Here is a 20,222-nt window from a genome sequence, read left to right on the forward strand (position 1 = left end):
TATCAGCTGGAATCAGATACTTTGCTGTTTTTTTCTCCTCTGACACCATTTATTTGATCTAATTTGACTTTTATTCTCCTTTAAGAACAAAATCAACTGGTTTTCCATAATGTCATCTGAAATTCAGGCTGTGAAAGTGACACATAAATACCCCAAGAGTCATCCGACATGTCGAGCCGGCAGAATCTGGCTCTGTTTCTCGTCGTTCTCGGTGGCGTTTTTTTTTTTTTTTTTTTTTTTTTTTTTTTTGCTTGCACACAAACCGTCACGTCACAGGTTACAGTCCACAATGAGCCGCTGAATCTTTAATGTCCTCTGCGCTGTTGTCTCACACCTCGCACCACACAGACACAGCACACAGCAGCCGCAACAGAGCAAGGTACAGAGGCAGAGCGCTGTGGGGCAAGACACGTCCCAAAAAAAAAAAAAAAAAAAAAAAAAAAATTTCAAAAATCACTGAAAAGGACGCCACCTGACAAGAATGAGCTCAGTTTCAGGATTTTGGTTTCTGTGGCCAGCCTCTTAAATCCACCAACACCTGGTTTTTATCTACTTAAATGAAGATTTCACATATGAGGACACCCACCTTGTTAAGATGAAGGTAAAAAACAATCTCAAAAGAAGCAAAATATAGCAGCTTCTCACTCAACTCTTTATGTTTTTGTGTTCATTTGCCATCAAAACGTTCGATCCAAGACAGACATCTCAAAGTTTTAACTTTAACTCTCTGGGTTGTCAGTGTTTGCATGAACCTGGGGGGGTTTATCGCTCCTCATCCTCATCTTTATCATGAGAAAACCAAGCGGCGTGTCCTCCCGTTTTCAAACTGCATCGTTCACCTGTAAGTTACTCACTGAGGAATCAGGAAAGACGTTCCTCCACACCGGATTTGGTTAAAAAGAGGTTTAACGCCAAATGTGATGGTTGCACCCTCACACGTGGTTGATAACAAAGCAAACACATTTTTTTTTTTTTTACTGTTGCAGAGAACCATGGAGTCATTTTTGCTGTTTTTCAGGAAAAAAAACATCCTGATATATTGTCCGATATTTGCCATCGTTGACATAACCAGCAGTACAGACTGAAGTATGACGGGCAGAAGATGGAGAAATTCATGAGTCATGTCACCTCTCAAAGTGATGACGCCTCCTTTCAAGTTAAAATGTGTCTCTGAAACAAACCTTCGAGAAAGAAGACCTCAGTCAGTCACAGTCGGTGTGGAGAACAAACAGGCTGGACTCTAACGCCGCCTTTATCCCAGTGAAGTGAAGACTTTCTGCTAATCAAACCAGTGGTTCTCACACCTATTCCTAGTGGTACGTTGGAGTACTGCAGGGGGTACATGAGTTTTTCAAAGAAATGTTAACTTAAAAAATATATCATCATGCATAACTCATGCATAAAATAATTAGCCAATGCTGTGAGACATGCAATAAAAAGTGTAAATATAAGTTTGATAAAGCACATTTTATCTTCAGTTATCCCTCTGGGTTTGCTGAAGGTGTCAGATGTGTGTGTTTGTGGTTTAAATCTGTTGTCGTGGTCGTCGAGCGAGGACGTTTGTTCACTCTGACCGGGAAGACGAGACCAAAAAAAAAAAAAAAAAAAAAAACAGAAAATGGATCAGTGGTTGAAACGTAGCAGTGATACAGCTGAAAACAAGGAGGAAGAAGAGAAAAAGATGCAAAAATGGTGCTCTATTGAGCCTCTTTAAATAAACTTTTTTTCTACCAATTTTATTTATTTATTTATTTATTTATTTCTCTTTCACTGGTCAGGGGTTCATGGCTGAAAACATATTTCAAAGAACCCCTGAATTAAACCCCTGAAACATAATCTCTGTTAGGTTTTAGGGTTTATTATTAAAGTTAAATGCTAAGGGAGTTTTTATGCTGTTGAGCTCAAACCCTGTCAGTGGACGTTTGTGCGTGCAAACGTTGGGGTTTCACCATGAAAGTGTTTCCTCCTCTGAAACAGTCAGATCACACTCAGTGAAGCCTAGAGGAAGAAGGAAAACAAATAATATGGATTGTGATTTTCTGTTTTGGAGGTGTAAAAAGCATTTCTTAACAAGTGTTCAGTTTTTCTCTTTGAGCTGTGGTTTTACACCTCCCATCTCCTCCCGTCATTAAAGCAGCTCACTGCAATGCAACCTTATGGAGCTACAGTAGGCCTGGCTGCTTTCAATATGAAGATGAAGGGAAAAAACACTGAATGGATGGATGAGTTTATGAATATCATCACACCATGTGCACATTATGTCCTGTAAAACAGTTTTGTGTGCATGTGATGTGTATGATATGACTTCATTTCACTGTTTTGTCAATGAAATGGTGTGTTATTATTATTTGTATGAATTATGTTACAGAAAATGTAACTCAGCTGTAAATTGTGAAAAATCCAACATTTTTGACCATGGACAACTGGAGAGGATTTAGTTCATAACTGAGATGAACTGAGAAAAAAAATGCATATAAAAATGCAACTTTTTTTCTATCAAGGTTATTGACAGAAACGCGGGTCACAAGGTTACCGAGGCAACAATAGCTTGACAGAGTGTAAGAGGGCATCGTTAAAGCTGATTTATGCTCCATTTTGTGTTCATGGTGCTCATGTGTCTGCGGGACGTTCATGGATTCTGTGGTTGAAACAGAACAGAGAAAGGAACAGAGAGTCAACTTCAAAACTCTTTTTCCATGTTTGTTTATCATGGAAGTGACCTACTGTAAAATTCCCGCCCCGTCCTGGTGGTCACTTCAGCCAGTCATCATGTTTTGGGTTGTGTTGTTTAAAACACTGCGAGCTCATTCTGCTGTTTGTGCCATTTACACCGTGGATGTCTTGCTGAGTGTAAATCAGCCCCAGATCCATAGGTGGCGCTCTTCAGGTCGCTCCAAAGTTGTGGCTTGAATCTAAAGGTGACCGTGCTTTTGCCATCAGGACCCCTCGGCTCTGGGACGTCCTGCCTGAGGAGACACGACTCGCAGAATCAGCAACTTCTTTTAAATCACTTCGTAAAGGTAGAGTGAGTAGGATTTTCTTTAAAACAAACAAACAAACAAATAAAAACAATGTATAGACTCATTGAAAGGTAATCCTCTCCATCATGACTTGTGAGCCACTAGCAGTGTGTGTGTGTGTGTGTGTGTGTGTGTGTGTGTGTGTGAGTGTGTGTTGGTGTGTGTGTCTGCAGAGTCCCTGCCCTCTGCCTGGATTTTCTTGTTTTGCTGAGCTCAGGACTCTTGTGGGTGGCAGGTGTGCAGCTCCCAGCCAATCACAGCACAGCATGGTGCCAGATCGACAGCACCACATCCAATAGGAAGCTACGAAAATCACGGATCATGGAAAAAAAGGAAATCTGACGAGGAGAAACGCTGAGCGGACAAAACTCGCTCCACAGTGAGAGTGAATCTGAGGTTGAGCTTTCACCTGCCGGCGAGCGCTGAGGAAGATGAGGAGGAGGAGGAGGAAGAGCGTCAGTGTTGTTTGTAGGACAGGGAGGTGCTGAAGGGCTCAATTTTTTTCCTAGGATGGCGATGTTACATTCGGACAGTCGTTTCATTCCATTACCATCCTAGGAGACAAAAACCCACAGATGGCATTTAACTTAGCCAGGGAGGAGGAACCAACTTTGAATGTTGTGTTTACAAACAATAACAACAAATCCTCCTCATTCTGCCTTTAAAACCCATTTTTATAGACTTGCTTTTATGTGACATCAGCTTTTTATTGCTTTTTTTTTGAAATTGTATTCATTTATATTTACATTTTTTAATTTTTTTTTACTGCCTTTTTAAAATCTCCTTTGCTGTCTTTATCTTTCAACATCCCTCTGTTTTCCTCTCAAGTGTTTTTTTTTTTTTTTTTTTTTTTTTTTGCATCTTTTGTTTTTCTGTTTTAACCTTAAGTCTTGATTTTACCTTACCTTATCTTACCTTACCTAACTTTGTATTGCTCCTGTTTGGCCTTCCTGTACAGCTTTCTGTTGTTATTTTGCTTTCTGATTTTTCTGCCTTTGCTGCGTTTCCAAAGGTGCTATATAAATAAAGCTCATTATTATTATTAGTAGTAGTAGTATTATCATCATTACGGTTATTACTATTATTATTATTATGGTTATTATTATTATTACCATTCCCATATCAACCTACATGGTGTGGGAACCCTTCAGGACTCTCAAGCTGATGTTTCTGGCCTCGTCTCTCACACACTGAGCGGTCATAACACCAGCTCAAACACACACTGCTAATCTAATAAGTGGAGGTAACCACGGCTCATTTGAAGTGATAAGAATCACCGGAAAGCTTAGTCCAGCTATAGTCGCCGCTGTTATTTTTGAGCTGAATCCAGATGACGTATAAAGCAGCGAGTATGTGATGATGTGGAATCTGAGATCTGAAAATCGCGTCTTTGGCTGCATTTCATCTTTTACTAATTTTGGCCCTGCCTACACCCATCGGACACAGTTGCTATGAGCTCCACTGCAAAATGTTTATGAGCAGGGATTAGGTGGTTTACATTTCAGAAACGCCGCCATGTTTAACTCCGGAGCTAAAAAAGCCCCCTGACGTTATTCAGCTCAGTTTAATTACGCCGAGGCGGAGCTGTGGCTGTGTTTGGGTGCTGCGGAGGGCCGGGTGCCTGCAGGCTCTTCAGGGCGTTTCAGGCCCGGGCCAGTTTGATGCTTATCAAAAGGCCTTCCTGTCTTTCAAATTCCTGCGCTGGCTGCACCACACACTCTGCTCATAATGGGCTCCGATATTACAGCAACATGCAAACACAATGACACAGGAGGCACAGGAGACTCCGATTAGTGCCTCCCAGAGGAGCTCGTCGCCCCTCGGCCGCTTTTCCTCTTTGCATTCTCAGCCTCTCTCATTGGGTCTCTGGAGAGATGCCGGCGTATCGAGGGCATCTATTTCACTTACAGATCAGCAGATTGAGGCAGTGGGGGAGAGTTGAACATGCATTTCTCTCTCTGAAAATACAGCAAATAAAATTTACTGTTCACTTGTTGCTTGAAATGGCCTTAAAATGGATCAAAAATGACATTAAACCACTTATTTAACCTTTATCAGTGACCAAGGAGTGGGAGACACCACAAGTTCCAGAAGTATCTTCCCACATTGTTTGTGTTATTATGAATCCCACCAGAGTTCTGGGCAAGCCACGCCCACAAGCACCGTGACTGGTTACAAGATTTGTTGGCCTGGCTTGATATCTGGGGTGTATTCAGCGCAGACATACCAGTATGTAACGTCAAGCTAACAGAAACGATAAAGTTCTGAACAACCTGTTGCATTACGCAAGCGTTGCAAGTATGGAAGCCCAGAGGGCCATTCTCCTCGCGATTGTAGCCGAAGAACTGTCTGAGCAGGACATTACTTTACATGGATCATTAACTATAGGGGTACTGCAATACATTCAATGTCCACTATGGAAAAAAACAGTTATTGTTAAGCATTGTTTCCAAGATTTGTACCATAGGCCTACACAAATGAGTTTTAAGTTTTAAGTTGAATAAAAGTTGCCATATTATTGAGAAAAACAATAAACTATGTCTGATTTATCATCATACTTACCACATACAGTACAGGCCAAAAGTTTGGACACACCTTCTCATTCAATGCGTTTTCTTTATTTTCATGACTATTTACATTGTAGATTCTAACTGAAGGAATCAAAACTATGAATGAACACATGTGGAGTTATGTACTTAACAAAAAAAGGTGAAATAACTGAAAACATGTCTTATATTCTAGTTTCTTCAAAATAGCCACCCTTTGCTCTGATTACTGCTTTGCACACTCTTGGCATTCTCTCGATGAGCTTCAAGAGGTAGTCACCTGAAATGGTTTTCACTTCACAGGTGTGCCTTATCAGGGTTAATTAGTGGAATTTCTTGCTTTATCAATGGGGTTGGGACCATCAGTTGTGTTGTGCAGAAGTCAGGTTACTACACAGCCGACAGCCCTATTGGACAACTGTTAAAATTCATATTGTACATGTGCTTTTACCTCCTCAAATGATGGGAAACATTTTAAACATAGGCTGCACTAATATAGCGACTTGGAAGCCATAATGGAGCACCAGCGTTTTAAATCACGGAAGCTTCAATACAGGCTGGTGCTGATTGGATAACACCTGTGACACGCCCACAAAACGGAGGAAAACTACCTCCGAGGCATGTTGCCCTCTGTTACAAAACGTTACAACCAAACAGATCATTCAATGAGACGACGTCACACAACGTTACGTATCGTAACGTCGTTGAATACACCCCAGCTCTCACCCAAGCAGAGCCCTCAACTTAAAGGCATATTTCACCCATAATGCATATTTTTTCATCAAATACTCACCATGTGCTGCCCTCATCCCCCGACAAAGAGAGTTTTATTCACATGCTGTAAACATATGTAGAAAACATATGTAGAAAAAAAAAATGCCAGCAATCTTTGAACCGATGCAAAAAACTCGGTTCATAATTTTTACGATTTTACAACAACAAAATGCTGTCTTAAGTTTTGAAAGCTCACACTCATCCTGCTGTATAACCCAAGCCTCCGGTGTCCAGCTGTACACTCACTATTTCCCACACACAAATTTTCACTCGCTTTTAAGCAACAGACCAAGCGACTCGTCATCTCAAACGCACAAACATGAGAAGATTTTGACAAAGTGTCCCTTGCTGCAATATTTGAGAGATAATCTGTAAGTTTACAACAAAACATGAGAATAAAACTGAATACAATCATCATGCTTTATGGGTGAAGTGGCCCATTAACCAGTTAGCTGTATCTTGCCCAAAACTCCTGTGGGATTCATAAAAACAGACATTTTTTTCCTTATTTATAATTTTACTTTTGACTGTAGCCGCAATGTTACTCCTGAATAAATAAATTGGTAAATAAATTGGTAAATAAACTCCTCCTCTCTGCTTGCAGGTGATGTGATCAGTGAAACCACCTGGTGGAGGTTTTGGTTGGAATAAAGCTGCAGCCTCTCGCCTCTCCATGGCACAGGGTTGGACACGTGTCGTAATGTTTTTATGTGCGCATTTGTGTGATTTTTTTTTTTTTTTTTTTTTTTTTTTTTTTGACCGAAGCTAAATATTCAAAGCAATGAAGGTCAGAATTCCTGAGAGTAAAAGTAATAGTAAAAGTAATAAATTTATGAGGCAAAAGCTCAAATTTATGAGAAAAAAACCTGTTTTTGTTCAAGGAACCACATGACTTCACTTTGCAAAGTTGCGTTAGTTAATGACCTCATCCAATTATACTTTACTAAAAGAAAAGGAAAAGAAACTAAATATATTATTCTGGGTTCTTTTCTTATAAATTTGTGACTTTATAATCTCAGAATTTATGATATATACATATATATCAATATATCAATATATCAATCTATCTATCTATCTATCTATCTATATATATATGTTGTTGTTTTTTTTGTTTTTTTGGGGGGGGGGGGGGGGGGGTGTTTTTTTCTCCCTACAATGGCCTTAATACACCATCATAAGATGTTCAATAAAAATAAGATTTAAAAAATACTATAAGTTGTTAATATTTGTTAATGTGTTAAATTCAATCTCTCAATTAAGAGGCCAGTCTCACTCCTTAATTACCCCTCATTTTCTTTCACATCCTAATCTCTTTTTTTTTTTTTTTTCCTTTTTCCTGCTGCAGCCTCTCCCTTGTAAAGTCCCCTGGAGAAACGAGCAGCAGAGCTTCAGATCCCAGCAGTGAACGCGAGCTGGGAATCTGCTGCCCTTTCGTTTTAATAGCATAACCCTCTGTGTCCCGTGTCCCATACATAAACAGGAAGCGGGGACCGTACTGCTGCAGGACGATGCTGTGAAAGTGTTTATTTTTCACCAAGTTCACTGTGACTTTGCTTTTTGTGCCTCTCAAAAATCATGTGGGTTTCTGTTTCCTTTTGCTTGCGATGCCTCTCAATAAGGATGTTTTACACGGCTGTCTAATTTTGAATTGCGCTTCACAGACTCCTCTGCTGTTTGCTGTGTTGTTGTTTTTTTTTTCTTTTTCCCATGTTCCCCAACCACGATGGGATTTCTTTATCTGCTAGTTTAACTGCATGAGAAAAGTTCAGCGTAAGTGGTCCCAGTGGATAGTCTCTTCTGCATTTCCTTTTCTCAGCCTCGGCATGGTGGGAGCACATTTCCTCTTCAGTGGAAGAGGAAATGTTTGATTTTGTGATCGTTTTGGCAAGTTATAAGATCAAGAGCAGGATCATCTCAGCTCCTCTGCTGTCCTCTTTCCAAGGTCTGAGCAACAGAAAGAGAGAGGGAGAAAGAGGGAGAGAGAGAGAGAGAGAGAGATAAGGATTTGTTTTCATATCTCTGTTGCAAGCACTGTATTACAGACAAACTCACAGTAGTCCCCTGATCTGCCAAATTTTCCTGGATGTTCTCCAGCTCAGAGTTATGTTTTCTGTTTTGTAGAAAACAATAAACTCAGTCGATGCTGGCACTGACTTTGTTGTCTTTGTGGAAAATATAACAAGTCCTGAGATCCAGGAGCGGTGGAGGCAATGAACTGGGGTTACAGCGTTCAGCAAACAGTGAAAAAGGCCAAATGGCAGATGGGATATTTGTCGGAGGTCTTGAACAGCTAGGATAAACAGCTATGAGAACTTTTCTTAATAATTTATTTTGTAATATGACAACATGTGATGGTTTAGATCGTCTCACTGAACAACATGAACAGTCTGACTTTTATTCTCTCTGAATACAGCCTACATCTCCTGAAAGATGCATAGTTTGCCATCGACCCCTGGATTACAGATTGCAATTTTAAAATAAATATCGTTCTTATTAGTCAGCTGATCTTAATATTTTTGTTGTTTCTTATTCTCCCACAATGACGATGTGAAGACGACACATCCAATCAAACCTTGGAAGTCCAGACTCTTCAACTCCATAAGTATAACTTAAAATATCCAGATGAGCATTTAATTCGTCTAAGTGACTCATGTAGCGCACAAAGAGATGTGTATTTTCTGAAAATGGACTATTAATTTTACGGTAAAATTCCTTTTTTCTTTTTTAAAATTTATCCTCACATATAGGCTAAACCAACAGCAATTCCACTCCACTGATCTGTTGGTTCATGTCTGACTACTATAATATCCACCGAACAAAAACATACAAAAACTGTACCTATGATTACCTTTGGAAACCAGACAACCCATTTTGTCCTGGTTTCAAGCTGGATGTCCCAAGTCCTGACGAATATCTGTGAAACACTAAAATATCCTGGTTTTGAACATTCACTACCAAATTGTCCCGTTTGTTTCATTGTTCACACCTGCAATTCAAAACAAACATACATATTTTATATACCAGAAATCTTCTGATGAATGTCATGGTGCCAGAGTTGAAGTAATCTGGCCTCTATTGTCGACGTTACGACCCACGGAAACCGGCGATGTCATGTTCACCACAGAATTCAGTATCACAGTAAAACATTTAGCTGGCAGCCTTCGCCTGTGCACATGGACAAATATCTCGTGTTTTGTTTACTAGTGTCATCATACAGTCTTCAACTATGTTCTGATTGATTTCCGGAGACAAAACAATTTTTTGTCTGCTGAGGTGCTGTCCATGCTGTTGAAAGGTACTCTTGGTAGGTGTGCTAAGTGCTGAAATAATTGTCCCCCATCCTCATGAAAGCCAGAGACGTGCACCCTCTGTAGGGACATTAAGACTAGCTTTAGCCAACAAAGCTAACGTTGGCTAACAAGCATGGGTTTTTCACTTTTTTAATTGAAACAACCATAAAACAACAACGACATTTTCAGCTGCGGCTAAAAATGTCAAACATAAATCCAGCAGTTGTTAGAACTGTCAACTATCAACTGTTAACATTTAATATTTGATTTATTTTAATATTGAAAATACTGTAAGCTTTTGTTAGAAAATGTTTTGTTTTTGTTTTTGAAGACATACACTTTAGTGCAGCAAATCAAATCTTTTTCCCCAAAACAACACTGTAACATAAATAATTCCACAGGGGTTCCTCAAGGGTCAGTGCTTGGTCCCCTTCTCTTTTCAATATGCACCTCCTCTCTTGATGCAGTCACATGGCTTCTCATACCACTGTAACCCAGATAATATAATAGATTACAAGGGAAAAAAAAAAAAAAAAAGGAGTAAGCGGAAAACAATCAAATTACTATGCTTTGACCATTTCATCTAAGAAATAATAAACTAACATAATGTAAAATGTCAGAGGATGTTTAATATCCAATGAATATCCGAGAAAAGGTTGACGTGTCAGTTTCAGCCAATCAGCAACCTGCTGATAGCCGCTTGTCCCGCCCACTTGATCTGGTCTCATCAGGAGCAAAATAGTCCAGTCATTTTATGAAAAAAACCTAGGACAAATTGCAAGAGAACCAAACTCAGCTGATTTTGTATCCACAGTATGTCCTGAGTGAGGGAAAATCTTATCTGATTTGATATGCGCTAATAAGGAATATAAGGAATAAATGCCAGAACAGATATTTAAACAGTGAATTAAAAGGTTACTATATATAAAGTAACCTTGAATTAAAAGGTTACTATATATAAAGTAACCTTGAATTAAAAGGTTACTATATAACAGTGAATTAAAAGGTTACTATATATATAGTAACCTTTTAATCCACTGTTTAAATATCTGTTCTGGCATTTATTCCTTATATTCCATATTAGCGCATATCAAATCAGATAATGTGTGATATGCATGTGTAAACAGAATAATTCAAGAACTTGTAATTGACTTTTTTTCTTGTCTTTGTGTGTGTAATCAACTTGTGAATTTTTATAGTGATATCTGAAAGTAAAATTTTGAACCCCTTTCCCCTGTGTGTTAAAAAACATTGTTTTTTGGTATTATATGGTCATAAATAGGTGATTTTCAAAACTTTCCACCAATGGGATTCCTTGGGACTTTTTTTCCCCTCACTCAGGACAAACTGAGGATACAAAATCAGTTGAGTTTGCTTCTCTTGCAATTTGTCCTAGGTTTTTTCATAAAATGACTGGACTAAATAGCCAAACTGGAGTTTAATGAAGACGACTGGAGTGCTACTGAAGCGGTTGCTAAGTAACAGTAAACATTACAAAGTCTGTTCAGTCTGTTAGCTGCTGTTAAGCAGCTAGCCTCTGATTGTTAATGCTAGTTTGGAGTTGTCAGGACTTTCCGGAGGTTTCCTTTTGTTACTGCTTCAAGAAACGAGGTAAATACATTTACTCTGTAAACAATTTATGTCACTGTAGTTCATTTGAGAGTCAAAGCTAACTTAGCTAATGCAACTAGCAGGGTGAAAATGCACTGAAATTACTTTAGTCTGTTAAGCTGTGTGTTTGTTTAAACCTCCCGATTTTACTGGGCGCCACCATTTCGTGTTGTGTCTGAGAACCATTATTCTAGCTTTCCTGAGGGATTCTGTGTTATTTCTTCACTTTACTGGGTTATTGTTTGCACTATATTGTAGTTTGTGCATGTAGCCGTTTGGTTACAGTGTGTTTATGGTTTATTATGCTACTTGGTGTACAAATGTCATTTTATTTTGCACTTGGTGTAAATGTCGTCTAATTTTATTAACAACTAGATGGTTGATACTAGGGCTGGGCGATTATGGCAGAAATCAAAATCACGATTAATTGAACATTTTACCTCGATTACGATTAATGAACGATTATTACCGATTATTATAGCTTGAATCTTTTGCAGACAAAACGGCAATGTCAAACTACAAAAAGCTGCATCTCTTCTAAACAAATATTATTTCAAATAATATTATTGCTATATTATTATTAGGAGTAGTATATATATGCACTAATAATAATATAGCGTGCCTGCATAGTAAGCAGGTTATATTAATTTCTCAGAATTTTCCTCCCTAGTGATTATTATTATCATTATTATTAGTAGTAGTAGTAGTGGTAGTAGTAGTAGTACAATAATTAATCATCAGTATCTAGGCTATATATTATTATCATATCTATATTATTCTTATTCACTACCCAGAATCACAGAGCGACAGACATATGACGTCATGACGTCAGTGAGCTTCTGTTGTTCTCAGCAGCTGAGCTGTGTGCTGGCTGTGGGCTAAACGATGCGGTGAGGCTCTTTTGGCGTCTCTCTTTTTAATCTGTGCTGCTTAAACTGCTGGAAGTTTGCAGTGTACAGCCTGAGTGAGGAGGATCGGACCGTGTTTACCATGACAACAGGAGCATTTTGTGATGTGACGTGTTGTGGTGTGGTAACCAGAATAACCGACATGGGCAGGATTATGTCGTTTAAGGGCCCTAAATGTCGGTTTCGATTATTTTTCGATTAATTGCCCAGCCCTAGTAGATACTCATGAGATTTCTCTGACCCTGTCTGTTGACAGGTCAGTTTTTTTTCCTTTGGTTTGTTTTGTTTTATATATCTCAGAGGATCTTCCGGTGAAGTAGATGGCGAGCCTTTCCCCTTAAATTTAGAAGAGAGACAGATTGCAAGATACCCCATGATCACTGGACAGGTTCTGCTGCAGGCCCGGTATCAGCAGACACCCACACACTCAGCACTTTATTCGCGTTCCCCCTTTCAACCATTATCACACACACTTGCCCATATCCCCCAGAACTCTGAACTGCCCAAACTCACCTGTTACACTCCTGGACCTCTGAACTCATACTCACCTTGCCCACCCACACCCTCGTGGACTCTGGACTTACAAACATATTACCCCTCTCACTTATTGTGAATTAGTGGTTGAGTAGTAGGACATTCTCCTTCGATGGATGGTGTTTGTATCTGAATTATTGAACTGGATTAGATTTAACTTGAATTTGGTGTTGATACTAAATATTCAGGTTACAGGGGTGCGCCCGAGACAGAATTGAACCCAAAATAAATTTAGACCCAGGATAGAATTATTTGACTTTCTGTAAGTCTGGTAACAGACAGTTAATTCTGTTACTGATTTCCGCAAACATACTGTGTTTTATGTACTATGTAGCCTATTTGTATTGTTATGTCCTTTTGTTCTTTTATTCTTTCAATATATTTTTGCATTTAAACATTGGGTCTCGGAGTCTCATTTGAACACTAGACCTAACTACACTCCTGCAGCTGAACCTACTGGTCCATCTCCTTTCTTATGGTGTAGTTAGCTATCAGTATACTCTATACCCTTTCTCTGTCTCTCTCTTAGTTAAAAAGATATATGAAGCCTCTTGAAAACCACACTGCTTGTCCCACCAAGATATTTATTATTTTATCATGGATCATAATAGGAGCACAGTGCAGTGTGTAGTGTTTTTTGATTTCAGCTATATCTGGTTTTACTCAGTATTCCAATGTTTCTTGCGACCGTTTAGCACAGATATTTTAGATGTGGTTTCCAGAAAAAGCATATGATCTATTAAACCAACCAGAAACCTGCTTTCATATACTCTTTAAATCAATTTATGTATTTATCTTATGATTTCCAAATAGTATGAATTTGGTTTTATTCAAATTGAATGAAAGCTTATTTGTGTCACCACCATCACCTCATCAACCTCCTGATCATTATCTTTGACACAGCACTGAGCTCATTTAGAGGACTGGTTCAAGTTTGCTGATTGGCAGCTACAAAGCCACTGGTGTGTATGGAGCAGCAGAGTTAGCCTCACCGGGACGCCCTGACGTCACCCAAAACCGTCGCTGCAGCAGCTGCACAACAGAGAACTGAAGAGATGATGAGGCTGTGTGGTTATAATTAGCTGGTATTTCTATAGTTGTTGTAAGTGAATGAGCCTCTGGCAGCTACTTGGTTGACTTGTGGTTTGACCACACGTTGCTCTACCAAGCTGCCAATGCATTGTTTTTTTTTTGTTTTTTTTTTAATCATTATGTGTTTACGTACAGTCGTCTATTAACAAAATGCCTCATGTGAACTCCCGGGCAAAGATCATTTCCAGTGCAGGTTGGTTTACACGGGACGTTTGGGGAAAATTTAGTCACTACAAGATACTTCATCAATGTTATTTTACACCTGTCCATCTTCATAAAATGGGTTTTCTGGAAAATAACATGCTGGAAATGTCACAGGCATGAAGGCACATTTATTCATGCAATGTGGGCATGTCCATTAATTGTTTTTTTTTTTTTTTTTTTTTTTTTTTTTTTTTTTTGAAACTGTATCCATAATATTTTTCAGAAAATAAAAATACAAACTTGCCCCCCCCCCCCGACATCCCCCAAAATAAAGAACAGACTAGAAAAAGAAGAAAATAATAGTAATTATCTTAATAGTAATAGTAATCCCATTAATAATGGTACTAAATAATACTGAAAAGGAAAAACTTTCCAAATCAGCCTTTGCTTTATTTCAGCTGCTGGGATTATCTTCCATAATTGGAAAAGCCAAGTTATACCTGATTATAGAGAGCAGGTTAAATTAATGACAGAGAACGCATCGTTTGAGTTAAAGAGAGCCAGTTTGTAAAGAATCATATTTGCTTTTATGGAATAAATGTTTGTCTTTCATAAGGGGTAAACATGTCAGAGGAGACAAACAAACCTCTGAAGAATTTATTTGCCTCTTGGATATTTGTCACGTTAATGTCATGAACATTTTTGTTATTTGTATTTATTTATTTATTTTTGGGTCTTAAAGAGCTCATGTGGAGGTGAAAAAAGAAAGGGCTCTTGTTTCTACTTTGACTTCTCTTTGATTTAGAGTTTGGATCAATCGAATGGATCATCTGGTGATGGCATGTTTAGTCTGTGCTTTGTTAAGGTTGTTGTTTTTTGGTGTGTGTTGTGTGCGTATGTTCATTTGTATTAAAACTCTAAAAAGCGCTCTAAAAATGTAAATAACAAACATGCCTCATACTGATGGAGGACGGCAGCTGTGAAACCGCTTCACATCAGATCATTATTGTTCTTCATGTCCTTTTCCCTGCTTGTCCGTTCAGCTCTGCTGCTGGAGTTGGACTTCACTTCCTGTCCAGTGAACTGTTTTCATTTTCAGATTGACTCGTAGGCTCAATCCCAACGTCCACCCTCACAGACTCACAGACTTTGAGGCGTGCTCCGGCTCAGTCTGAGGGTTGGGGGTGTCAAACCGTCAGGTGCACGAGGGCTCGCTTCGCTGGCAGACATTTTGAGCCCTTACTGCACAACTTTCCGTAAGTCTGCATCTCTGCAGACTTTGCCTGAGGGAATTACCCACAGTTAATAGCCTTGTGACGTAAACACGGAGTTACCAGGGGGAGCCCGGAAGCGGGAAAAAAAAAGGCAAACAACTGCTATAAAAGGTGAGCTGGGATGCCTCAATTTACAAAGAAACACTACATTAACAAGGATTTAAGATGTTGCATAAAAACACAAGAGAACAGCTTGTTTACTCCTCAACCACTTATTTTAAATTTTTGCTTAAAGGTGCTGTTTTGACAAAAAAAAAAAAAAAACAGTAAATTGATTATTTGACAGTTACCTCTCGTGTACTCTCCGGGGAACGAGCCTGGAGCATGTTTACATCAAGCAGTCGGTTCCGTAAGGAAAGTAAAAAATGGAAAATAAAAACTCAATACTGTGCAACATGTTTTTCCATCGTCATCCTTTAATCTCTCTCAGTCAGCCACATCCTTCCAAAATTTCAAATGCAAACTAAGAAATGCATGAGATCAACAGTCTGCTCTCTACACTGCCATAACCCAGCATTCACAGGCTCTCGCTCACACGCACACACACATTCACACACCCACTCACTTAACATGTCACACACTTTACTCTTCCTGTCCTGGTTTGCATTATATCTGTTGTTATTTTTCTCAGTGACGATCAGGATGTGCTGCTGCGTTATTGTGTTCATTTCTCTTTTTTTAAAATTATTATTTCTGTTTGTTTCATTCACTTTGTGTTTTTGGATTGTTTTTATACCTCGGGTGAAGATCTTTGTAAACCCCCTGGGGTTCCTTTGCTTCTTATGTAGTCATGATATTTCCCTGTGTTCTTTTATTGGGAAAATAATGATTAAAAAAAAACTAATCAAAATCAAACAAGATCACCATATTTTAAGAATACTCCTAAAGAATACTCGTTTTGAGCAAAAAAATCCCCTTCTTTGGACTTCCCCAGACTGAGACAGGATGTTGGATCCCACATCTTCACCTCTGTGCGTCCAGTGGTCCAGTTCTTATGGGCTGCATTTCCTGTTAGCTTAGCATAAAGACTTGAAGTCTATGGGAGTTGTTAGCCTGGCCCCCTGCCAAGTGAAAAAATAAACCTTACAGCAGCTCTGAAGCTGTCTCGTTTACACAGTGGATCATGTGGAGTTGAAATACATGTCTTTCCTTCTTTTCCTTGGCAACAAGGAGAGAGATTCGAATGTAAAAGTATGTGATGGTTGATTTTGTGGACTTCTATGTTGGTTCAGATGTGACAATGTCTGACAAGTATAAGCAAACAGAGCGAGAGATAAAATTCACCAATCAAATAAATAAATGGTGTTATAACCTTTAACCAGCAGACAGGGTCCAGTGGTGTTCCAGTTCTCATTGGTTTCACTGTCACTGGAAAGCTCCCTCAGCTGAGGAAACCTTTTTTTTTTTTTTCAACAAACTGTGCTGTGATGCCGTCCATATTTCATCCAGAAAGTACATTTCTGTGATCAGCTTTAATGTATTCATGAAGAGGGCTATTTATTGGACAAAGTATTCATGAAACGTCACAAAGGCGTCCTGCGAGCCTCCCTCGCTCAGTGTGTGTGGGTGAAAAAGCTTCAAAGTTTCCTAGGACTTCCAAATGGATGTTTGGCCGTTCCACAGAGGACACTGAGAACACAAGCTAAGTGCTTTAGCAGCGGGTGACGCTAACGCGGCCGGACGGGCTCAGTGTGCCGTGAAGCAGAAGAGTGCTGTGCGAGGTGACTTATGGGACAATGGGGCCGCTTTTCGCAAATAAAACATGAGGCTTATCTGCAGCCTCTGAACTATACAGTCTCGGTTTTTGCCAGGTGTTTGTGGATAGAGAGGGGGAACAAAAATCAGATTTTTATGTTCCTGAACTGTTTCGATTGCCGGGGAGATATAATCAGGGGGTAATTCAGCAAATTTCCTCTTTGTGCTCGGGTGCAGAGCCATCTGAAATGCTCTTGCTTGGAGAAATCATAGAAGGACCTCTCTTGTGAAACATTATCATGAGAACATTTTGATTATTTTAATATTTGCTGGTGAATTTCAACATTGGACCTGCAGCAGGCATTAATTTGGGTAGTGACCTACCCACACCTCACATGCTGTTAACATGCTTGATGGCAAACCAAACACAAAAGAACCAAAAACAGCTCTTGTTTCTGAGAAGCTCATTTCTCATACATGTGAGGAGGATGGCAGCCTCCTGCACTGACACAGTTTAGTAATCCCAGCTCATGTACCAGTCCAACATGCTTTTAGTATTTCCAAACTAGCAGCAGAAATGTTTCAGACATGTGGGATGTGGATTATGATGTAAAACCTGGAGACAGCCACCCACAAAGCCCATTAAAGAAAAAAAAAAGTATTCTCCAGTTTCTTCAATTAATGAACGATTGAGATGAATCAGTTCCTATAAGGCGCTCTTAGCAGATTCTGCAGCGATCCATTTAATGTCAAAGCGGTAAACATCATAATATCTTGATGGTTTTAACTGTGAATGTTCCACGCTTCAATTATGCAAAGTTCCTGTGGTGACGCTCGATTCAGCTCCAAATAACTTGGAGGGTTTGTCATGAGCATTCCTTTAAATCAGACTGAAGAGACGTATAAATAAGATATAGCTGCGCACCACACCGCCTCTGCTCCAGCGGCTGTGTTTGGCTGTAAAAGATGCCCGGTGACATCTCCGGGCGAAAAGGCTCGGAGCTTCAGTGACTCATTTGTGCTTTTTAACTCTTCAAACGCCACCCATTCCCTGTTTCAGGCTAGCTGTGCTGTAAAGTGTTAAAATGTCTCTTTCCTCACAAGTTATCTGTAAGGTGACAAAGGTGATGAACCAGACGTAAACTTTCAACATCACGAGCACATTTTGCATCCCAGTCTGGTGTCCCAGAAACAAAAGTTGATACCTTTTCTGCTTTTGTCTTGTCTCAACAGCGTCTCTGAAATGAACATAAAAGAAAACTGCACTGCAATAATCTGTAACCCATTTGTGTCCTGTCCATCGTGTTCGTTTGAGTCTCACATGAAAACATGGAGCACGTCTCGCGCCACACGGACATTTTCGCCCAATCTTGACATGTGGCAAAGCAGAAAGAGCAGAGCTGTTGTGTCGTCTTTGATTAAGCTGCAGAACCAGCTGATGACACCTGGTTTATGAAGACAACATTTACCTGAGTCAGTGGTTGAGGTGCGTAAAGATGGAGGCCTGCCGACGTCGACGTGAAGCATCCCAACCCCAGGCTAAATAAATTAATGATCACTCGGCAGCAACGTCAATATTTCATAGGCAGTGAGTGTTGCAAAAATGATAAATAGAGCGTAATAAGTGTCATACCTTCTCCTTTCTACAACCTGCAGTATCTTACAGCTATATGACCATAAAGGCGCAGTATTACAGCAGATATCTGCACACACAGCTCGGTTTGACAAGCAGCAGCGGTGGTTTCAGAATCAGAAATAAGAACCAGAAATACTTTATTGATCCTGAGGTGACATTAGGTTTGTACCTCATCTTCTTCAGAGCAGACGGTGTGCCTGAAAGCAGCTGGAAGAAATAAAAAAATGTCTTCCTGCTGTCAGACAGACATCAGAAATTAAATGAAGCCGCCATCAAATCTGTGGATCACTTCTGTCTGATCACTTTCATCTGCTTCCGGTGGTGATGTCTTGTGGAGGATTTCAAACCTGGAGGCCTTCACGATGCACTGCTGTGCATTGTTCGGTGTGAAATCAATGCAGCGTTGAATTACTCAATAAATGCGCAGGGTGTTGCCCGTTTCTCCATATTTACGCCTTCGCTGGAGCCTCGCCTCAGCGTCCGCTCGCTGGCGTGCCGACTCCAGCAGAGGAGGCCGCTACACAAATATCCCCTCCCATGGGGACGAATTTGACCTATATATATCCCATCGCTCCCCTATGTGCAAAACACATTCAAAACATGATTGAACTTTACTATTTTTAGGTCAAATCGCCGAGGAGCTACAGTAAATATGTCTCTGCTGCTCCCCGGCCCGCCCCCCGCCCCCCCCTCTTCGGCCAGGCCTGATTGTGTTCCTATACAAAGTCAGGAAACCGTCTGGCCTTTGAGACTTGCACGGCTGTGAGGAAACACACTGCAGGCTGGGCCGGAGTCCAGGGCCTGAACACACACACACACACACACACACACACACACACACACACACACACACACACACACACACACAAAACACACCCTATCCCCCCTATAAGGCTCCCTAATTTCACATACACACCATTTTCATATCCTGCAACTGTCAGATCACATGCAAGCAGGCATGTGAGGCATCATTATTATTATGATCATTATTATTATTATTATTATTATTATTATTATTATTACCATTATTGTTATCTTCTTTGGTTCATCTACATCTAAATCTGAATCTTTTTTCCCTCCTTATTCCTGTTAGATTAATTGATCTGGCACGAGCCTGCACGAGGCAATCAGCTGTGCACGTGAACATGACGGATCTTACAGTGAAAATAATTCACTCTGAAAAATAATATCATCAGAATCTATCCGCCACCTGACGTATATTAAGCGTTGTTATTTATATTAGTTTCCGTGTGTATTTTGTTGTTTTTGTTTGTTGTGTTTTATAAACAGGCTGAACTGTTTCGTGACAGCGGTTTTCGTGTTCTAGATGTTATCTTTTTTTTTTTTTTTTTTTTTTTTTTTTTTTAAGTTTGTTTCCTTAAGGATGTTTCCTCCGTCTCTGAAAAGTATGTGTTTGTGTGTGTGTGTGTGTGTGTGCGTGCGTGCGTGCGTGCGTGCGTGCGTGCGTGCGTGTGTGTGTGTGTGTGTACGCGTCTGTGCGTGTGAGTGAGTGCGAGAGAGACAGGTCAGTATTGATTATCAAACGGATTCAACAAACCTGACAGACACACGGACCTGACAAACCTCTCAACTCAACTAAACGTCTTTTCCCCGTTTTAACATTCCGATTTAATCACGTTATTTTAAATCACACCTATTATAAAATACAATTTAGCCTGGACTCTAAATTAGCTCCGT

Source organism: Myripristis murdjan, chromosome 3, assembly GCF_902150065.1.
Source record: "Myripristis murdjan chromosome 3, fMyrMur1.1, whole genome shotgun sequence".
Lineage (NCBI taxonomy): Eukaryota > Metazoa > Chordata > Actinopteri > Holocentriformes > Holocentridae > Myripristis > Myripristis murdjan.